Here is a 23,483-nt window from a genome sequence, read left to right on the forward strand (position 1 = left end):
AACAAGCCTACTTAGACTCTCCTTAGACACCTCTATCGCCAGTTACTGCACCAAGCATCCTGCTTTTACCCATATGCATCCATCTGTGAGGTGATGTAGAGGTCTGTAAGTTACCCCTCACTGTATACCTTTACAAAGTGTAAGTCCTTTTGAACAACCAACTAGGGAAAGAACTCACCAATACTTCTGCAGGAGTGTCTAAGGGGACTGAGTGTCGTCTATGGTCTGAGGCGTGAAATCACAGAGGATCAAGTCCCTGTGATTTGCAGTGGGGAATATTTGCAAGCCATGGGGTTCTCCTCTGCGGAGTGCGGTGCTTTCTGCTTGTACCCATTTAGTCACTTCTTTGAGCCAGTGCAAGATCAAGGGAGGGGTGGCCAATTTCCACAGCACTGCTATTGCTCTTTTGGCCAGAAATAGTGCAAAGTCAGTAAAGTGGATCATCACTTTGCTGGGGAATTATAACACCTTAAGGCACTTTAAGCCATGGAATGGTTGCATTAGGGAGTCCTTCCATCCTCACTTCAGGTGGGCAAGCACCCCGAAGGGGGGTCACACGCAAAAGCTCGGTATATCCATGTCACTAAGCATCGACCATGACCCATTGAGTACAGAGTGTGGAGGGGTGGGTGTTGTGTATGTTCCGATCCATGGACTCCCCAGTGTTGCTGAGCGCCGCCTGGAGAGCCCCATTAGTCAGTAATGCTCCCCCATGTAAGCCATGGAGCTTGTGAAAGGATGGTAATGTTCCCTCCGTGAACAAGTCGCTGAGTGTTCAATGCCGGCTTCCTCCTATAGACTTGCACGGTGGTTATTCATCCTGTCCTCCCCTAAGGGCAAACCCCGAAGCAGCACTATTAGAATAGGGTCTTATGGTGTCCCTTGGTAAGCGTATTTGAAGGCACTTGCGGGCCATGCAGAGGAGGAGAGGGCATGGGTCCCTTTTTTGGCAGCAGGAGGAGCAGGAATGTCAGACAACCCTTGCGAATTCCAGCCCGGGGGGATAGCCATCTCGTCCGTATATTGTCCCATAAGCCAGAGGGTCACCCACTGGAGTTGAGTGTCCAAATAATAGCTTGTGAAATTTAAAGCTTTCATTCCTCCCAAGAAGGGTATAGATGCAACGTAAATAACGCCACTCTTTTCCGTTTGAGGCTCAAGGGCATACCCCAAAACACAGTGGCATAAATACAGTCTTCTGCTTATATTATTCTTTGCTTTACCAACTGGAGGCCACTATAGCATCTGAGATACAATACCACTCCCTAACTGACATCCATTTACCTCAGGTACCGAAGGACCAATGATCTACCCTGTGCGATGGAACAGTCAACTCTAAAGAGCATGAAGGCAGCTGCCGAGGGAAAAGGAGCCTAGTCGATGAGGGCGCCTAGATTTGAATATTTAGGGGGGGGACGTCGACCCGAGAGGGTGTCATGCACTTGGAAAATTGTCTCTCCTGCTGTGGAAGAATGCAGGAAAAAACGTGCGCGTTGCGTGCAGACTCTGGCTAGGGTTCACCAGTCGAGGCCAGCTACACAAGTTTGTCTGCGGGGTAATGGTGGATCGTTCCAGCTGCGATGACTGTGACCTAGAGTCCAAAAAATGAGTCTGGGAGGTCACCCTTATCTCCAGCACGCTTGTAGAAGTCGATTATTAAGGTATCCCCCTTCAGTTACCAGTGACTGGTATAGACGGTGCTGAATCTGTATCTCGGTACTTTTTGAATTGGCTAGCGACCTCCACGCAGACAAGAACTTCAGCTGAGTCCTTCATGCTTGTTACTGACAAGGAACAATTTTTCAGCACTTAGCGCCATGGTCTGGAAGCCCCAACAACAGCATGGCCCAAGAAGATCCAAATACACATGTATTCAATAATGTGGAAGTGCAGCCATCTCCCACTGTCAGACACAGTGCATCCTCCAGATTCAAATAATCCAGCCTAGGATACAGTTTGCTCCTCACAGAAGAATCTAAGAAGTTCCTCCAACAGAAAGGATTACTGTAGTCATTGCTTGTGTGCAGATGACAAGGTCCACCTTTAAGAAGGCTGCTCTCACTAGAGACCTTCAGACAGCCCTGGAAATGAAGAGCTGGCAAAGCATGATGAATTTGGGGCTGAGGTTGTCCTTTTGGGACAGTAGCCATCCTCCATCTTGCACCTTCATCCTTGCAACAGTAAATGTTCACTAAAAGCTATGCATAACCCTAACAACAGGTGCAGCTGCAGTGTTCGAGAAGAATGTACCATGTGCATGCATCATATTGATAACAGACCACGTTTAAAAACCAAGCATTAGCAATGAAATAGGTCTCACATTTGCGAGAGTTTAAGCTACTGGCATTGTAAATGATAATTCCTTCTATTCATGTTTTGATAATTTAACACATAAATAAAAGGCATTGTCTTTTACAATGCCAACAGCTCAAACTCTTGTAAATGCGAGACCTATGCAAAGAAGCAGCCCCCATAGTCCTGCGCTGCTTAGAAAGTGAAAGCGAGCATGGCACGGTGAATGTTGCAGGAAAGCCAGTCGTGCCGGAAGTAGGAGAAACTACTTCAAGAAAATATTGCTTACAGACTAAAAAAGATGTACTGTGTAACAACCAAAGTAAAAGGGCCAGTCCTGATGGGAGTTTAGGAATGACGACAAGGCGGTACTAAGGATGAACTAACAAGCCTATTAACAAATCAGAAGGCAGCATTTGGGAAGGACAGTGACACAAACAAATGACAAATATGGGCGGAGAGTGGGTGGGGCTACAATTCAATACTCCAAAACAGCATGGCTCGTAGAGCAGCGCATGCGCTGCCCAGGCTCAACCTAAAAAGTGTATGGTTCCTAAACATCACTAATTCTTAAATATATTTTTTTTAATTTATTTTATGCGTTTTTATATAGCGCGGTCTTTACCCGAAGATGTCAGAGCGCTTCATAATAGGAACAGTAGCGTTACATGAGAAGAAAATTACAAGTGGGCATGTTACAAAAGCAAACGTTACATTACATGAGGATAAGGTGACAATTGTGCATGTATCAAAAGCAAACAAAATACAAGAAGAGGTAATAAACGATATGTTACTAGAGGAAAAAGTGACATGTGTGCAAATTACATAAGCGTACAAGATACAATTAGAGTTATAAAACTGCAATAAATGGCAGACACTCAAAACACAAGAACACACTGGGAAGGCACTTCTATAGGCATGGAGTACAGAATTTCCTATAGTGGAAAAACATCTTTTAGGGAATAGAGAGGGCGTGAATTAGATTTGGAAGTGTCTTTGAAGGAGGAGAACTTTGAGGTCAGTTTTGAAGGACCGGGATCCCTGCTCACTTGGAACTATTGGACTTAATCTAAGTTGGGTGCCAGCTCTCCTGGGTGCAGCTTCTGCACAGGACCTCTCATTATGACCAGAGGTGCCCTGGGGCACTACCCCACTGACACTACAGTGTGAGGAGTCCACCTGAAGGTCTTCCCTAGCTGGTACAGCAAAATGTTGTCCATATCGAGAAACAGTTTGAGAGGTCCCTCGAAATCAGGATGATTCAGAAAAGGGGGTGGTGATGAACAGAGTGTCTGAATTAAGCAGACCACTCTTACCCAGTCCAAAGATCAGGGCTTGATCCATCACCGTTATTTAGCTCACTGCCCCATCCCAGCTCAGAACCTGGCTATATGCAAATTAGTCTGTCCCTGGCCCAGTGCATCATGGGAACAGGGCAGACCAAACTACCAAGCCAATTCTTCACCAGAAAGGAGACAAGCTTCCGGGGACCGGTTTCTGCCATTTCGGGCGTCGTCGGCCCGGCTTGCTTGAATCCTGATGGAGCAGTGAGCAAGGGACTCATGTCTGAGTATACCCTTCCACGCTTATGGTGGACAAAATGATTCAGAAAAGGGGGTGGTGATGAACAGAGTGTCTGAATTAAGCAGACCACTCTTACCCAGTCCAAAGATCAGGGCTTGATCCATCACCGTTATTTAGCTCACTGCCCCATCCCAGCTCAGAACCTGGCTATATGCAAATTAGTCTGTCCCTGGCCCAGTGCATCATGGGAACAGGGCAGACCAAACTACCAAGCCAATTCTTCACCAGAAAGGAGACAAGCTTCCGGGGACCGGTTTCTGCCATTTCAGGCGTCGTCGGCCCGGCTTGCTTGAATCCTGATGGAGCAGTGAGCAAGGGACTCATGTCTGAGTATACCCTTCCACGCTTATGGTGGACAAAATGATTCAGAAAAGGGGGTGGTGATGAACAGAGTGTCTGAATTAAGCAGACCACTCTTACCCAGTCCAAAGATCAGGGCTTGATCCATCACCGTTATTTCAGGAGCCCCACAAACTGTTGCCAAAGACTGGGGCACATAGGGACAAAGGAAACACGCCACAGACGGCACAGTTGCAAAGGATGCTGGGTGTTTTCGTCCTTATAATAACTAACAATATTAGTTACTGCAGGGCCGGACTCTAGGCTCATGGTGGCCCTGGGCAAGGAGCGTAGGTAGGGAGCCCGGAAGAGGGGGTCCGGGCGGGGCGGAGCGCGCAGGCCAGTAAAGAGGGGAGGGGGTCAGGGTGTTTAGAAGTGGAACAGAGCCGGAGGCCGCCAAATCCCTGCCAGGGGCCACCACGCAAATATGTATCCATCCTCAGAGGATTAATATATTAAGGATATATATTGGCGTGGTGGCCCCTGGGGTTTGGTGGCCCTGTGCAGGTGCACAGCTTGCACATGCCTAAAGCCGGCCCTGCTTACTGAACATAAAGGAATGCAAATAGATACTATGGCTTCAACACGACGAGCATCAATCATGGCTGCCCAGCATGGTCAGTCGGCATAAACGCCCGACGCTGGTGCTAGAAACCAGGGTTCGAGCCTCAAGGTCGCGTCCACATCCTGTGATTCTGGGCAAATCACTTAATCTCCCCGTGCCTGAATGTGTAATGTAAATACAGGGCTCATGTAAAGCGCTCCAATACCTTCGGGTCGAGTTTGCGCTACATAAAACATGCACAAAAAAAATAAATTGTCATGCACGTCAATCAAAGCCGGTCAAATGCACTATGCACACAGCACAGTGGTACTGGTAGACTTAATCTTTCCAGTGTTAGGTTTAGTATAAAAGCATCTTCAAGAAAAGTGCGGCTGAATTAAAAAACAGAATTACATAAAGGTGTTACAGACACAGAGTTACTTCCAAAAGACCAGTTGCCCAAGTCCCTGTGTGAGTAGAGCATGCCAGATACTTTATTTGACTCTAGGACGTTCCTGAATTGTAGCAAGGAATACATCAGACTACAAGTCCCGGCAAGCAAAGCAAAAACCGGGACCGGATATGCTTTTGACGGATCTTGAGAGCTCTGTACTCCTGTTATTTATGACAGTACCAACAATAAGAACACATTTGCCTGTCATTCAAAAAAAAATGCTCAGTCCAAAACAAGGTCGACATGCATTTAGTGTTGACAAAATTAGTTTTGCAAAGCTGCCACGCGGGTTACTGTCTCTGTCTGTGCCTGCAGCCTAGCCTCCAGGGTGCTAGTCTGTCATTCAGAGAGCTCTGCGCTGGTTGGTTGGTTTTTCGGCTTGTATTACAAATAAAGCGTTTCCGTTTGTTAATAGAGGAAGCTGTGGCGAGAATGTTTACATGATCTCAAATTCACCTTGTATTTATCTCATGTTATTCTTCCGTCGCCGACGTCCAGTGTCTCCTCGAAATCAGTCCCCTGCTGCAACACAGGCGCCTGTTAAGCCTGCCCCTTCCCTCCTCCCTCGCCCCCTCTGACACAATTATTTCAGACGCAGGCGCTTGTGCAGTCAGTTTATTTAAGTCCGTACTCTCTGAGAATAACCTTGAACTGGGCACGCTGGTTATTTCCCCAAAGCATAGACTGCAGCGTATCCTGCAATTTATGAAACTATAAATGCATGCTCTACACAGGGCTAAATGGGTAGCATTGCAACTAGCTAATGATAACATGTTTCACTATACATGTTTTTATTGATCCTGTTATGCTTTAGAACTTTGAATATTCTTGTCTTTGCTATGATATTATTACTTTTCACTGGCATGTGTATATATAGCGCTTAATTTTCTAAATGCTCTATATAATATGCTTTGCTATTACGCAACCGAATATATCGTTGCTCTTGTGCTATTTTCTGTGTGAATGAGTAACACTTTGGGGCATATTTACAAGCACCGTATTGCCACCACAACGTCACTTTTAGTGACGTTGTGGTGGTGATAGGGGCTTCGCTTATTTACAAGGCGGCGTTAAGCCACTTAACGTGGCTTAACGCTGCCTTGTAAATAAGGCCCCCTTTCACGCTGTACTTAGTGTGAAAGGGGAAGGCTTTGGGTGTTGCGGTGGGCATTCCACCGCAACACCCATTGATTTTGAAGCTTGTTTACAAGGGTGGCGTAAATAGGAGGCAGCACAAAATTAAGACCAGGGAAAGACTGGTCTCAAACAGGCGAAACGAGGAGAAATGCTTCATTTCTCCTATTTTTTGGCTTTTTCCTTGCATGCTGCGTTGTGCAGCACACATAGAATCAGTACATTGCCATTGATTGTTTATGTGCAGGAAGGTAACCCTTTCCTGCACATAAACAATCATATTTGTTTTTCCGTTTTGCAACTTCTGTGTGTGCTGCATTAAGCAGCACACATAAAAGTTGCAAAACTGAAAACCAAATATGATTGTTTATGTGCAGGAAAGGGTCACCTTCCTGCACATAAACAATCTTCCCCTCAACGCAGACACCCTTGCACTATGTTGAAAAAAAGGATGGTTTGCAACTTCTATGTGTGCTTCATTAAGTAGCACACATAAAAGTTACAAAACGTCATTTAAAGATTGTTTATGCACAATAACAATCTTCACCTCAACGCAGACACCCTTGCACTATGGTGAAAAAAAATGACATTTTGCAACTTCTATGTGTGCTGCATTAAGCGAAACGTCATTTAAAGATTGTTTATGTGAGGTAAGGGAGACCTTCCTGCACATGAACAATCTTCCCCTCAATGCAGACGCCCTTACACGGTGGTGCAAGGATGCCTGCGTTGGGGCTAGGCTACTAAGATTAGCACCAGCGCAGGGGGAAACGCAGGGCTGCACAATGTTGTTGTAAATATGGTGCAGCCCTGCATTTCTGAAGTGGTGGAGTGCGGTATTAAGCCAGCAAGGCTAACACTGCGCTCCGTCACTTTATTGTAAATATGCCCCTCGTCTTCTAATACCATAGTACCCATTATGTCTGCATAAGGAAAGTAATCACTGCTAATATCCTAGCTGTTGCCAATAACTTTATACCTTACTTATAATCACTGACATAGAACCATCTGGCGGCTAAAAAAAACATGTTTCGTTGCATTCTGATGTTGTGCTGCATTTAAAATTAGGGCAAGTGAAACTGAAGGTATGATCTAAAAAATGTACGCACTGAATAGAAAACTTTCACGTTCTGATCTCAAGCAGTGCCCAGCTCCCCACTCCCACTGTCCATCTAATACACGTTAACATTTATGAACGCCCAAAAGGGAGATTTATAGCTATTAACTAATGCAATTCTAGTTTCATCAACTTCCAATGGATACAATTTTACCAGGGATAACATGAAATAAACACATTGTTAAGTTGAAAAATTCAGGTGTTCTGGCCTTAACCAGGAAGTGTTGCATTTAAGTGTGCCTCATAAGTTGCTGTGTCTCAGAAGACGCTTAACTAATAAAAATATGTGTGTTGCAACTCGTTAAGGGAAAACGGGCAATGTTTTCAGAAGTTGAAAGAGTGCTGTAGAAGGTCTGCTCCTTGTGACCTTCACTGACCTTCCTTTCCTCTTAGTGTTCTTTCCTGCTGCTGATGGTTTTCTGAACCCCTTTCAAAGCTCTCAAGTTTTCACAGGTCCTTGAGAAAGAGATCAACCAGTCCGTGTTGTTTTTTTGCATTCTGGGTTTTTTAGTTTGTGTGATTTCATCATAAAATAAGGACTACAAGTCCCTGACTGCAAATAAAAAAAACAGACTCGATGAGCTACTCACACGTGGACCTAGGAAGCTATAGAACTCTTTCCTTTTCTGTTTGTAAGGAAGGTGCTGGGTGATTACCCCAGAGCAACGGACAGCCTATGCAATACCTAAACTACAGCCTTACCCCTCTGCCTTCCTCCCCATTGCACAAGGTCTAGAGAGAGTATTGAGCAAAAGGGAGAAGGAAGAGTGAGGTTGTGAAAGAGAAATAGAGGAAGACAAAGAGAATGTTACAGGCAGATTAACAGACAGCTTGGAGAGAATAAATAGGCTCCAGCAGCCTGGGATTTAAAAAAAAAAGCATTGGTCTTGCTTTTTGGACCATTTTGCTTTGTCAATGCTGTTTACCAATGTTGTGCAGCATAGGATAAAATTAAATAAAAAGGTGCCATGCCACAGCTGACTTGGCTGGGTAATTTCGTTGGCACATGCATGTTTGAAGACGTATGCGAAATATGCATCATTACACAAGTGTGTGCCTACTAAATGATGCAAGTGCCATTTTTTAAGTTTATCAGTCGGAGATGAATCAGTTAATTTTAAAAAAACTGTAACTAGCAAGAAAACACTTTTTTAAGGCAGAGGGTCTGGCAGCAATTTGCTTCTTGGCTCTGCCCGAAAAAAAAAAAATTATATTTAAAAAAGGGACTGCTGGGGTTGGTGGGGTCAACGGAGGAGCGCAAACAATTTTCGTTAATATTGCGAGTTCTGCTGCACATTCAAAACGTTATACTGAGAAACAAATCCAGGGTAACACAACAGAACAAAACAGTCCAGAACTAATCTCTCCCAAAGAGCACCAAAGTACAGAGAATAGTGGGAATGCAAATCTAATTTAAAGAACGGTGCTTTTAATTAATCAGGGACCAACACCGCTAGTGATGGATTTACTACATCATGCGGCAGAAGGGTTCTTAATTTTAGTCACCAAGATTTGCACATAAAATCTAACTAAGAACTACCTATTGATAAAAGTGATGCAAATCAAGGATGCAGGATGGCTCATTTCTTCAGCCCACCTCAAAAACCCTGTTAAATGACTTAGTGTAGTAATTAGGAGACCACACTGAAGTGATGATGTCAACGTAGATTTATTCAGGTAACAGGTAAGGAGGTACACAGGTAAATAAGTCCAGGTATAAGTCATAGACAACCCCACCGGGAGCAGCCTGCTAGCTGCTCAGACCCATTTTGGAAAAGGGGGGTGGTGATGGACAGAGCTTCTGAATGATGCAGAATACTCTTACCAAGTCAAGAGATCATGGTTTTAATCCATCACCGTTTTTTAGCTCACTGCACCATCACAGCTCAGAACCTGGCTATATGCAAATTAGTCTGTTCCTGTCCCAGTGCATGATGGGAACAGGGCAAACCAAACTACCAAGCCAATTCTTATACTGGGAAGGAAACAAGCTTCCGGGGACCGGTTTCTGGCATCACAGCCTTCTTCGGCCCGGCTTGCTTGAATCCTGATGGTGCAATGAGCAAGGGACTCACGTCTGAGTATACCCTCCCACACATAGTGTGGATAAAACCGATTTTGGAAAAGGGGGGTGGTGATGGACAGAGCTTCTGAATGATGCAGAATACTCTTACCAAGTCAAGAGATCATGGTTTTAATCCATCACCGTTTTTTAGCTCACTGCACCATCCCAGCTCAACCTGGCTATATGCAAATTAGTCTGTTCCTGTCCCAGTGCATGATGGGAACAGGGCAAACCAAACTACCAAGCCAATTCTTATACTGGGAAGGAAACAAGCTTTCGGGGACCGGTTTCTGGCATCACAGCCTTCTTCGGCCCGGCTTGCTTGAATCCTGATGGTGCAATGAGCAAGGGACTCACGTCTGAGTATACCCTCCCACACATAGTGTGGATAAAACCGATTTTGGAAAAGGGGGGTGGTGATGGACAGAGCTTCTGAATGATGCAGAATACTCTTACCAAGTCAAGAGATCATGGTTTTAATCCATCACCGTTTTTTAGCTCACTGCACCATCCCAGCTCAGAACCTGGCTATATGCAAATTAGTCTGTTCCTGTCCCAGTGCATGATGGGAACAGGGCAAACCAAACTACCAAGCCAATTCTTATACTGGGAAGGAAATAAGCTTCCGGGGACCGGTTTCTGGCATCACAGCCTTCTTCGGCCCGGCTTGCTTGAATCCTGATGGTGCAATGAGCAAGGGACTCATGTCTGAGTATACCCTCTGACACATAGTGTGGATAAAACCGATTTTGGAAAAGGGGGGTGGTGATGGACAGAGCTTCTGAATGATGCAGAATACTCTTACCAAGTCAAGAGATCATGGTTTTAATCCATCACCGTTTTTTAGCTCACTGCACCATCCCAGCTCAGAACCTGGCTATATGCAAATTAGTCTGTTCCTGTCCCAGTGCATGATGGGAACAGGGCAAACCAAACTACCAAGCCAATTCTTATACTGGGAAGGAAACAAGCTTCCGGGGACCGGTTTCTGGCATCACAGCCTTCTTCGGCCCGGCTTGCTTGAATCCTGATGGTGCAATGAGCAAGGGACTCACGTCTGAGTATACCCTCCCACACATAGTGTGGATAAAGCCGATTTTGGAAAAGGGGGGTGGTGATGGACAGAGCTTCTGAATGATGCAGAATACTCTTACCAAGTCAAGAGATCATGGTTTTAATCCATCACCGTTTTTTAGCTCACTGCACCATCCCAGCTCAGAACCTGGCTATATGCAAATTAGTCTGTTCCTGTCCCAGTGCATGATGGGAACAGGGCAAACCAAACTACCAAGCCAATTCTTATACTGGGAAGGAAACAAGCTTCCGGGGACCGGTTTCTGGCATCACAGCCTTCTTCGGCCCGGCTTGCTTGAATCCTGATGGTGCAATGAGCAAGGGACTCACGTCTGAGTATACCCTCCCACACATAGTGTGGATAAAACCGATTTTTGAAAAGGGGGGTGGTGATGGACAGAGCTTCTGAATGATGCAGAATACTCTTACCAAGTCAAGAGATCATGCTGCTCAGACCCATCCATCAACTGTCATCCCACATTCAGTCACCCAAGCATTCAACTCATGGCCCACACACCAACATTCCACTCAGAACATTCACACAGGCTGAGCAGCCAGGGACAGGGAAACATGGTAGAGGCAATCCATAACATCAGGATACTAACTACCTCTTCCCTAATGACAGAAGATTTATGTAACGTAAACAAAGCATAAAAGATAAAAACAGCGTAAAATTATAACCATAAAATTGCAGCAAGATTAAATAGTTCACAACCCAGGGATGAGGAAAAAACAACATCGCAAGAGGAAAATAACTAATAAAGATTAATCTAAAGCCCAGACCAAGGGATTGCGGGAAACACGCATCACGAGAGGGAAAGGAACTGAAGACAAAAGAGAAAGATGGATAAACAATGATACACATCCCCCTCCTTTAATGATAAAAAATTAGAAGTCGTAAAAAATGTAATATCTCCATGTAAGGAGTATAGTCCATGTGGACAGAAGGGACTAGTACCCAACGTCCTGCCCCCACCCTAAACAGGGGACAACGTGTACGTAAATGTGGACAGAAGGGACTTAAACCCAATGTCCTGCCCCAAACTAAAATAAGGGACACCAAATGTAAAGTAAACATGAATTGAGGACAAAAGAGACTACACCCAATGTTCTGCCCCCACTAGTAACTAAGGGACAACTTGAGAAATAAAACTTGAAAGTTCTCCAATGTAAGGAGGCAAGCAAGGTAAAGACTCTGCAACAAAACACGTGCGGAGCAAGGCGTCTTAAGCACGCAGGGACATCCCCTGCAACATAAACTTGTGCTGCGCAAGGCGTCTTAAGCACGCAGGGACCCACCCCTGCTACCAAAACTTGTGCGGCGCAAGGCAGCTTAAGCACACAGGGACCCACTCCTGCAACAAATCAAAAAGACCACCCTTGCGTAAGGGTACAATGTAAATATAGCAAAAAGTAGGAATAGCCCCAAAATGAGGACACAAAATGTAAATATGGAAGAAAACCCCCAAAAAACATACTCTCTACGTAGGGACAACCCTCATGTAAGGGAAGCGTTACCCCATGTGTAACACTTTATGGGAAAAGAAACATGTACCTAACCCATGACCATCCCTCATGTAAGGGAAAATGAAGAGCAACAAACCACATGTAAAGAAAACTAACACATCTCCAACGGATGGAAAACTTAATACGTGAAATGTGGAAGCTGAAACACTGTAAAACTGTAATAGAAATAAGACATTCAAGATTGGCACATCAAAACTGAATAGTGAGACATTGGTCATGGAACGTCTAACTCGTAGTGCGAGAAATTGTCACTAGATGGCAGCGTAACACAGAGCAATGAATAAAGAAATGCATGAAAACAAAACCTCTCAATACTTAACAAAACTACGCTGCACTCGAGAAAAGAATGTCACCTCCAAAAACAAGCATTGGAAATGCAATAGGTCTCGCATTAGAAAAGTTGTAGTTATTGGTCTTGTAAATGACATTTTATTTATTTGTTGGTTTTTAAAATTGCTAAATTGATGGCTTTGTCATTTACAATGCCAATAGTTATAACTTTCGCGAATGTGACACCTATAGCATTTGGAATGCAACATGTTTTGTATTTACGTCACTTAGATGGCAGCTCTGGTCGTTAGGCCACATCTCTAGAGAGCAGGAGAGTGCAGCAGGGGAGAGAAGCACAGCAATGCAATAGGTCTCGCATTAGGAAAGTTTGAGCTATTGGTATTGTAAAGGACACATTTTTTATTTATGTGCTTGTTTTGAAAATAGCGAAATTAATAGCTTTGTTATTTACAATGGCAATAGTTTTATCTTTCGCAAATGTGACACCTATTGTAACACAATATGTGTTGTGAGGGTGAGGGTGAGTGAGGGTGAGGGGTTAAGGGTGAGTGAGGGTGAGGGGGTGAGGGGTTGAGGGTGAGTGAGGGTGAGGGTGAGTGAGGGGTTGAGGGTGAGGGGTTGAGGGTGGGTGAGGGGTTGAGGGTGAGTGAGGGTGAGGGTGAGGGGTTGAGGGTGAGTGAGGGCGAGGGGTTGAGGGTGAGGGTGAGGGGTTGAGGGTGAGTGAGGGTGAGGGTGAGTGAGGGTGAGGGGTTGAGGGTGAGTGAGGGTGAGTGAGGGTGAGTGAGGGTGAGGGGGTGAGGGTGAGTGAGGGTGAGTGAGAGTGAGGGTGAGTGAGGGGTTGAGGGTGAGTGAGGGGTTGAGGGTGAGTGAGGGGTTGAGGGTGAGTGGGGGTTGAGGGTGAGTGGGGGTTGAGGGTGAGTGAGGGTGAGTGAGGGTGAGGGGTTGAGGGTGAGTGAGGGTGAGGGGTTGAGGGTGAGTGAGGGTGAGTGAGAGTGAGGGTGAGTGAGGGGTTGAGGGTGAGTGAGGGGTTGAGGGTGAGTGAGGGGTTGAGGGTGAGTGGGGGTTGAGGGTGAGTGGGGGGTGAGTGAGGGTGAGGGGTTGAGGGTGAGTGAGGGTGAGGGTGAGGGGTTGAGGGTGAGTGAGGGTGAGTGAGGGTGAGGGGTTGAGGGTGAGTGAGGGTGGGTGAGGGTGAGTGAGGGTGGGTGAGGGTGAGTGAGGGTGAGGGTGAGTGAGGGTGAGTGAGGGGGAGGGTGAGTGAGGGTGAGGGTGAGAGTGAGGGTGAGTGAGGGTGAGTGAGGGTGAGTGAGGGTGAGTGAGGGTGAGTGAGGGTGAGTGAGGGTGAGTGAGTGAGGGTGAGTGAGGGTGAGTGAGTGAGGGTGAGTGAGGGTGAGTGAGGGTGAGGGTGGGTGAGGGTGAGTGAGGGTGAGTGAGGGTGAGGGTGAGTGAGGGTGAGGGTGAGTGAGGGTGAGTGAGGGTGAGGGGTTGAGGGTGAGTGAGGGTGAGGGGTTGAGGGTGAGTGAGGGTGAGGGGTTGAGGGTGAGGGGTTGAGGGTGAGTGAGGGTGAGGGTGAGGGGTTGAGGGTGAGTGAGGGTGAGGGTGAGTGAGGGTGAGTGAGGGTGAGGGGTTGAGGGTGAGTGAGGGTGAGTGAGGGTGAGGGGTTGAGGGTGAGTGAGGGTGAGGGTGAGTGAGGGTGAGGGGTTGAGGGTGAGTGAGGGTGAGGGTGAGTGAGGGTGAGTGAGGGTGAGGGGTTGAGGGTGAGTGAGGGTGAGTGAGAGAGGGTGAGTGAGGGTGAGTGAGGGGTTGAGGGTGAGGGGTTGAGGGTGAGTGAGGGTGAGGGTGAGGGTGAGGGGTTGAGGGTGAGGGGTTGAGGGTGAGGGGTTGAAGGTGAGGGGTTGAGGGTGAGGGGTTGAGGGTGAGTGAGGGAGAGGGGTTGAGGGTGAGTGAGGGTGAGTGAGGGTGAGGGGTTGAGGGTGAGTGAGGGTGAGTGAGGGTGAGGGTGAGGGTGAGTGAGGGTGAGGGGTTGAGGGTGAGTGAGGGTGAGTGAGGGTGAGTGAGGGTGAGTGAGGGTGAGGGTGAGGGTGGGTGAGGGTGAGTGAGGGTGAGTGAGGGTGAGGGTGAGTGAGGGTGAGGGTGAGTGAGGGTGAGTGAGGGTGAGGGTGAGTGAGGGTGAGGGTGAGTGAGGGTGAGGGTGAGTGAGGGTGAGTGAGGGTGAGTGAGGGTGGGTGAGTGAGGGTGAGTGAGGGTGAGTGAGGGTGAGTGAGGGTGAGTGAGGGTGAGTGAGGGTGAGGGTGAGTGAGGGTGAGTGAGGGTGAGGGGTTGAGGGTGAGTGAGGGTGAGGGTGAGTGAGGGTGAGGGTGAGTGAGGGTGAGTGAGGGTGAGGGGTTGAGGGTGAGTGAGGGTGAGGGGTTGAGGGTGAGTGAGGGTGAGGGGTTGAGGGTGAGTGAGGGTGAGTGAGGGTGAGGGTGAGTGAGGGTGAGTGAGGGTGAGGGTGAGTGAGGGTGAGGGGTTGAGGGTGAGTGAGGGTGAGGGTGAGTGAGGGTGAGGGGTTGAGGGTGAGTGAGGGTGAGGGTGAGTGAGGGTGAGGGGTTGAGGGTGAGTGAGGGTGAGGGTGAGTGAGGGTGAGTGAGGGTGAGGGGTTGAGGGTGAGAGGGTGAGGGGTTGAGGGTGAGGGGTTGAGGGTGAGTGAGGGTGAGGGTGAGTGAGGGTGAGTGAGGGTGAGGGGTTGAGGGTGAGTGAGGGTGAGGGGTTGAGGGAGGGTGTGAGTGAGGGTGAGGGGTTGAGGGTGAGTGAGGGTGAGGGGTTGAGGGTGAGTGAGGGTGAGGGTGAGGGGTTGAGGGTGAGTGAGGGTGAGGGGTTGAGGGTGAGACAGACAGAGCAGACGGTGCAAACACACACAGGAGGCTGCACGTACGGCAATCGCAGAAGGCTGACGCACACAGCGTGCATAAGGTATACCTACATAGCAGATGACGAAGTGAATGTACACACAAACTGTGCCTACAACAGTAAATGCATTCCTTTAGAGAACACACACTTAGAGTATACAAAACATGGCACACGCCTGCGGGCATAGTCACAAATAGGCACCCATACAGTCTGCGAGTACAGCAGACGCATGCACACAGCAGAAGGCAGCCTGCATAGAAAGACACGAGTGGAGCGCACACGCAGGGACATTCACAGCGTCCACATGCACAGAGCGGGGTCACAGCTGACGCGGCGCTCGTGCAGGATACAACACACATGATTGAAGAGAGAGACAACTTGGAGGAATGCTTGTAGGTGTGTGTGTAGACGATGAGGGTGTGAAGCAGCAGGAATTTAATCTCCTATTTTTTTATATGAAATGTTGAGTTGCCCATAAAACCGTGTCATGTTAAAAGGGTTATAAAAATAGTTATGATTAAAATCCGTGACTCGCTCAGTTTTCTGATTGACATTGTATCAGCTGGGATAGATAGTCAAAGCTGTCTAGTAGAAACTTCCAGTAAATTAGTATCGGGAGAGGCGGCATAACATGATTATTCGCTCTGCATAGGAACTCTTTAGATGATGCAGTCTAATAAAAAAAATAGAGGTTTGCCAATGACATTTTGCTCCAAATTCAAAGATACAGCTAACTGCTGATTTACCTTAATCAGTGACACGGTGAAGCATGAACGCATGCGGTAATGACGGAGATGCAGTTCTTGACCTGAGTTACAGTTTCACGTTTCTTACTGGGGGTTGTTTTGCAACTTTACAGATTGGAATAATAATAATCCACTTTGCTGAACAATATAACATGTGAATTCACTACGAACCTATTGCAACTCGGTGTAAAAAGATAAAATCCCAAATCAAGACACAAGTATTGTTGCAAAAGGTGGTGTGAAGCAGCAGGAAAAGACAGGACCAACCCTAACGAAAACGAGTCAAAAGAAACACGAGAGACGGCGGAGGGCATTGCTGTGGGGAGGGGGGGGAGGAGAAATGCGACACGGCGGGCAGGGGAGGGGGCGGAGCGGGTAAAAAAAAAAACAAGACGGAGAGAAGGCAGAGAAGGGGAGGGGGGAGGAGAAATGCGACACGGCGGGCAGGGGAGGGGGCGGAGCGGGGAGAGCGGCATGAGGGTGTGAAGCAGCCGGGGCCTTTGAAGTGAAGCTAAGCTTCACTTCAAAAGGTGTGGGAGGAATGCGGCTGAGGGAGCAGACGGCGATTTGGTGATGTGCACGCGCATTTTAGGTCAATGCGCAAGCGCATTGACCTAAAAGCCACGGGCACAGCACCAAATCGCCGCAGTTAGGTAAACTTTGTTTAAAGCCCTATAGTCTCGCTCTGCTCAATGCGCATGCGCATTGACAGGCGAAACCTAAAAACTAGTCACTGTTGATGTTGTGCAGACGTCAAAAATAGAAAGCACTATGAAGTAACCACACTCCTGCGAAAAACAAACGAAAACTGGAATGTAATTCTCTGGGGCAATACCTGGGCAAAGTACAGGTGCTCCAATGTGCACAAAACACAGACAACTGGTACAGCTTCTGTTGCCAATAAATACATTGAATAAGTACCCTTGACGTCTTCTACTCTTGACACGAAGTACCAGATGGTTGTCTGTGAGCAAGCATTGATTTTCAGTGAAATGAGGGTGGTTGGCAATAAAACGTGCGTGGTTGGCAAATGGCATGTAAAGCAAGGCAATATTGTAACAATGGTGCCTACTGCAAGATGGCGGCACGCATTTTGACGCCGCGTCGGATCGCTCCCGGCATCGCCATGCACTAAATACGTCTATAGGCATCACCAGAGCAGAAACAAGCGTCACGGAGGATTGCCTCAAGCTGGACACGTCACAAAAAAGGTACGTGCACGCGCACTGCTTGGCTCGTGGAGATGAATTTTCAAATATAACAGAGGTGGTTGAACTGCCAAATGTTGAGGGGATGATTGGGGCCCAGAAAATATTTAAAAAGACTTACCCCCACAAGTCCAATTAAGCACTGAGCTCCGTGAATGAAAGCAACCATTTCTGTTAGCGTTGCTGTGCTCATCGTGCAGTAGACCTGTGAGAAAAATCTTGTAGGCACATCTCAAACAACACCTACACCATGTGATAGGCAGACACATGGAGTCTATGAGCCATGAACAAAGCTAACCAACTTTTGGGCACCTCCAAAGTAGCGCCCACTACTGTCAATAAACATATTAAGAGTAGGACAGCTGTCCCTGTGAGTCTTGACGTTTGCGTCAATGCAGTGTGTACTCACGTAGGAAGTCATTATAAATGAGTAAACTTTCTTTGTAGGTGCAGGACTCTCTGGGCAGTCAGCTCCACTGTAGCCAGAAATCAGGCAGCCACATGTAAAGTTACATGTCACACTCTGCGCTATGCCAATGAAGAAAAGTAATTGGCTTACTGTAGATGAAGGCTCAGTCTGCGCAGCATCACTGTAGTGTTTGAAGACACATAGCATACTTGTAGGTTCACTCTGTGCAGCATTCATGACACATCTTGTTGTAGTAGCCTCTTAAGATGGAGTACAGCACACTTGTCTGGGGACTGTTGGATGTGATGGACACCGGTGGGGTTGTAGTGCGTGCTGCTGCAGTACTTTTTTCACATTTCTTCTTTGTAGCTTCAAGTCTTTTAAGTGACACTGTTGTGTGTCCTCATGTAAGTCCTGTTTCTTCAGTCTTGTACCTGTCGCTTGCGTTAGTCATCTTCTCCATGTAGTGGCTCCTTCCCAGCTTGATGTAGGAAGCATCTTGAAGTTTTTCTTGTTGTCCTGAACCACTGTCGAGCGTGGGGACCTCTTCACCTCGCTGCCAAAAATAAGGGTAGTAATTAGGAACCACACTGGAGTGACGATGTCAACGTAGGTTTGTTCAGGTAACAGGTAAGGAGGTACACAGGTAAATAAGTCCAGGTATAAGTCATAGACAACCCCACGGGGAGCAGCCTGCTAGCTGCTTAGCCTCATCCATCAACTGTCATCTCACATTCAGTAACCCAAGCATTCCACTCATAGCCCATACACCAACAATCCACTCATAACATTCACACAAGCTGAGCAGCCAGGGACAGGGAAACATGGGAGAGGCAATCCATAACAACAGGATACTACACCTAGCTCCTGAAACAAGCTTCTCGGCATTCTAAATCAAGGCAGTCAAAATCAAGGTGCCCACAATTTAAAAGAAATACGTTAACCAGTGACAGCTAACCAAACCCTTGACTTGAAACCACTCTATCAATCAAAGGGGACCCAGGATGTACTAAATTGACAGTTCCTACTAAAAATAACAAGGGGCCATATTAGCAAGAAGCTCGTGAAAATTATCACCGTTTTACTGGCAGGAAACTGCCGCTAAAGCGGTGATAATGGACTTTCAAATATGTGCTACCGAATTCCAATAGAAGTCCAGGTTAGATGTCCTGCACATCTAACCTGGGCTTCTATTGGAATTCTATAACACATATTAGCAAGCCCATTATCGCCGCTTTAGCGGCAGTTTCCTGCAGCTAAAACGGCGATAATTTTAACGAGCTTCTTGCTAATATGCCCCTAGATCCTTTCGAGACCTCAGCTCAGTGGCCTCAGCTGACCTACTGACAGTTTGCTTTGAGATTGTGCTCAAGATCTGGGCTAGGAAGAGGGAGTGGGGCATCTCACTAGCACAAGTGGATATAGCAAAGTATCTGCCTATGTTTGCACAGTCTGAGGAAATACATTAGAGCAAGAGCAGCATTAACCCTAGAAACACATACACTAGAGCCCAGTTTACCTGGCACCAACACCTCAAGTATTTATGATGAACAGCAATTTATACAGATTTGCTTCTGGAACATTGATGATATCGCTTGTCCCTTGAAAAGCTCAAAACACTTCCTAAACAAGTTTCACATGATATGCCTTCAATAGTCCTGGGAAAATGAAACGTTTAGTCTATCCAACTTTATAACTAGGCTATCTGGTTTTAGGTTTAAACCTATAATAACTGATAAAACCCAACCGAAGGGAAAATAGCCATCATATGAAGTACACATATGAACTCTGAAAAAACACCTTTGCAACCACAAACTAAGTGCCATTCAAAGAAAGGAAAAGATGAGTGAATTAAGTAAATTATAACCAAGAAAAAGGCTACCAAGGCAAGATTTGGGCATCCACCTGGAAGATTACTTATATTTATTAATACCGAATTCAAACTTAAGTGCACTGAGATTTCAACTCTTTGCAATCTGGTTCTGGACATAAAGGTGAGCAACTCCAATAAGGAACAGTTATACATTAAAAATATCTACCTACCATCCTCAAAGACCAATTTGACACATTTTATCGGAACAAAATATAGACCAGATTGTATAAAATAATCGCAATGAAAGATACAAAAAAATGTTGCCACTTAGTGGGAAAGGATCCTTCCCCTTATAGGTCAGCTCCGGATTAGAACATTTCATCTGATACAATGGAAACGTACCTAAAGTCCCATTATGCGAATCAAGATTTTCCACCTTGTGCACTAAATGAGTATGTTCATAGGGGGACAAAAAAATTAGAAAACTAGCTAACATTATTAATAACGCAAAATAAGACCTCCCGAGCTCCTGGCCCAAATGGGATTCAAAGTGCATTAATGAAACAGAATCCAATGTGTTTGATCATGTTCTGTTGTCAGGCAACGTACCAGCTTCATGCAAGGGTCAAAAATCCAACCACTTCACAAAATAGGTATCCAAAATGATCCAATAAACATTTTCTTGATTGCTCTTTTCGACACTGAAGGAAAACTCTTTGCCAAACATACACTATCACATTTAACCAACTGGATAATACCTAACAACTTGCAAGGGGCGTAGCTGGGGGGGGAGGGTACTGTTTTTGGGGGCAGTGGAGGTGAGTAAGTCAAGTCTTGATTGTCGACTACCACCCCCCCATCCCCACACCCCCGCCCCGAGAACAAGTTGTCCATCAGTCACCAGATCCCCTCCCCCAGAACAAGTAGTCCATCTACCCCCGCTCCTACCTGCACCAGGCGGCAGGTCTAGCTACGCCACTGCAATTTGCTGCCTGTTTATCAAACAGGTTTCAGAACAGGATGTGCCAACTCAGACAACATAGCAGCATTGACACTCCTGATAGAGAACTCACTAAACCTTGGAAAATCGATGTATGTTTGCTTGGTGGATTATTCTTCGGGCTTCGAGAAAGTAAATCATCTTTGGTCAAAGCTCTTATCACTGAGACTCCAACTTGCTACACTTGATAATAGCTCTAGACACCAACTCTTGTAAGAAAATCAAGTTGTTTACCAAACAGCACGTTTCTCACAAGATTATGATAGAGCGCCATGTTATTTTGAAAATTCTAGGGGTGCACCATAATCCCAAGTAGTCAGCACCCGCATATTTAGAGGGCCATGTTAGTGTATGACTTTATAATGTAGTACTAGGCCGGGGATCAGTGCAATATGTATTTGTGTGTTTATATTGTGCGAAGAATTAATGTAGTGCTAACCGAGAGAACGCCTTAAGGAATGCAGCAATTATTGCTTTGTGTTTAAATCGTTGCATTAGATTTGAACGTGCCATATTAAAGTTGCACATGTAGGTTGTCTATAAAGGAAAAAGTGTAATGCTCTAATATGGGTAGAACAATGATTTACAAATGATGAAATGTAATGTTAGGTCTGATTAATGAAACATTTATGTTGTAGTTTTAGAAATGCGTTTAAATGTTTTAGGGCCTAGACAATAAATTGCCAGCAGAGGCCTAACTGTAGTTTTCTTAGAACAATCAGAAAGGCAGGGTTGAATGTTTTCCTTGGGAAAAGGCTCCGGTTCGCAGTTGAATTTCAAAATGTAACTTAGAGCGTGTGTAAGATTGTTTCTCATGCATTTCTCTTGCAGGTGCAAGGCCATGTATCTCGTTAGGTAAAATAATCCATTGTTTCAGGAGTTAGGTTTGTAGGAGTGAGAACGGAGGGAGTCTACTGGTATGCAAAACTGCAACATTTGGCGGAGAAGGTGCCTGGGACCCGAGGACACAGCAACGGTTTTTGGAAGAAGATGGACCTGTGCTGGAAAAGTACGAGGGGCTGCACCTGCCAGAAGGAGGTGTGCCATGGGCATGTTTACTGTTTTTGGATTTTGTATTAGGGAAGTGCCCCGAGGGAGGAGGTTCAGTTGCAGTTGTAGTCGCAGGCGTATTTGCAGGTAGTCGCGGAGGGAGTTGGTGTGAGTCCTGTCTAAGGCAGTCCAATTGGAAATGCAGTTAGATAGGGGTCTTAGTGGGAACTAGGCAGGAGAAATTAAGGAGCATCTTAGAACGAGCTCGGTAGCTTAGGCTACTTACCTCGAAAAGTGAATGTGCTTCTTAGGGAGCCTTCACAGCTGCCACCTTTTTCTCTTGCCTGGGAGATATGCTAAGTAGGGATGTCATCTTGGAGTTAGTGTAGGGACAGACTAATCTTTTCTTTCCCTTTAGAGCAGATGCAGTCAAGACTTCCAGTGGGAACCGTTATTGCTTGCCTAATGCTTCTTGAACTTACGTTGCTCTTTATTCTGAGTCGTCTGAGACTCCTGTCTAGGATTATGTTTGTATTAGTGCCAGTTTATTTCTTGAACCTCTTGCTGAGGTGCTTGTATGTTCAGTTGTTTTTGGCTTTGTAATAAATCTTTTAACTTTACTTCGTACTCAGTGGTCCTTTGGATTGGGATATATTTGCTCATTGGAAAATTATTAAGTATGAAATTAGAGAACTTCCTTCACACTTAGCAGACAAAAAGGTTCAGTCGACCAGGGATTCTGAGGATTGGTAAGGTGAAAATCTATACGAGAATCCCAGCATCATCAGTTGGTAGCCAGAGGACGGTTTGTCTCTGGAAGTAAGGGAGTTCTAGATTAGGATGAGTTTCCCCAAGGCCCATAGGATTCAGGTGATGACGGTCCAGTGGATTACCTGCGGAAGACAGCATTTCATGGAAACTGATGTAGAGTGACGGTGCGGCGAAAGTAGCAGTTCATGGGAGAGTAGGGATAGGGTTATAAGTTGTTAGATTGCAGTGTTTGTGTTGTGATGTCTTGCGGAGTTGGAATGCCTGTTGTATGAAAGGAGATCAGGCTGTGAGCGCGCGCAGCCCGGGAAAGTCTTAGGCTCAAGGAGTAGCTTAAGTAGTTAGGTGTGGCAGACAGCCGGAGTAATTGTCGACCATTGTTAAGAGAATCGTGAGGTACCATCGATTGCCCGCTGGACCGAGATAGGGGGAACGAATGTGTGAGTGCATGAGTAACTGACGCTGGTTGTGGGTTGCTGAGTGTTTGTAACCTATCAGTTGAGGCGATTGTCCGGTCGTTTTATGGACAGACAGTTGCCAGTTTTCGGTAGACAATTACACGACTGTGAACGTACAGTCAGACTGTGGAAGTACAGTCAGCGAAGTAATTGCTTGGACATACAGGTGCAGTATTTGGGTCACCGGATAGAAAAAGGCAAGAGGAAGGTGTCACCAGACAGGATAGAGGCAATTATGGGAATTATGGTGGCTTCTACTTAGAAAGAAGTCAGAATGTTCTTAGGGATGGTTGGCTACTGTCGTCAGTGGATTGCCAACTTCTCATTAAAAGCAAAGCCTTTGCAGAGACTGACGCATAAGGATGTAAGTGATCCGGTACCATGGGACAATGACTGTATGAAGGCGTTCTTAGAATTTCAAGAGGACCTTTGTCGTGCTCCCGCACTCGGGATGCCTGATTACAACAAACCTTTTTCACTATTCTGTTGTGAGCAAGAAGGTTGTGCACTGTCAGTTTTAGTCCAAGAACATGGAGGTGTCCGTAGACCACTTGCCTACTTTTCAGGTACTTTAGATCCAGTAGCTTCAGCGTTGCCCGGATGTCTCAAATCCGTTGCTGCAACGGGCGTCAGCATTGAAAGATGTGAGATTATTGTCATGGGTCACCCACTAATTGTTCACGTTCCATATTCTTTTGAATTGTTGATGACCAGGACCAAGACACAGCACCTGACAAATAATAGACTCACATGCTACGAGCAGGTTATACTTGCTGCGGAGAAT

The 23,483-nt window shown here is 46.3% G+C and overlaps 1 protein-coding gene across 4 annotated transcripts in view; it reads right to left on the reverse strand.

Moving 5' to 3' along the window:
- EPM2A (EPM2A glucan phosphatase, laforin) overlaps positions 1-23,483 on the reverse strand; it is a 596,250-nt gene that overhangs the window by 529,978 nt on the left and 42,789 nt on the right. Inside the window, exon 1 of one of the 4 annotated variants that reach the window (XM_078648683.1) lies at positions 17,821-18,208. The exons of 1 other annotated variant lie outside the window; for it this stretch is intronic. The gene's annotated coding sequence lies outside the window, so the exon portion shown is untranslated. Of the gene's footprint in view, positions 1-5,669; positions 5,775-16,888; positions 17,017-17,820; positions 18,209-23,483 lie in introns of those variants that run through there. 2 more of the 4 variants (XM_078648682.1, XM_078648680.1) reach the window with 2 other exon arrangements.

This window comes from Lissotriton helveticus, chromosome 6 (assembly GCF_964261635.1).
Source record: "Lissotriton helveticus chromosome 6, aLisHel1.1, whole genome shotgun sequence".
Classification (NCBI taxonomy): Eukaryota; Metazoa; Chordata; class Amphibia; order Caudata; family Salamandridae; genus Lissotriton; species Lissotriton helveticus.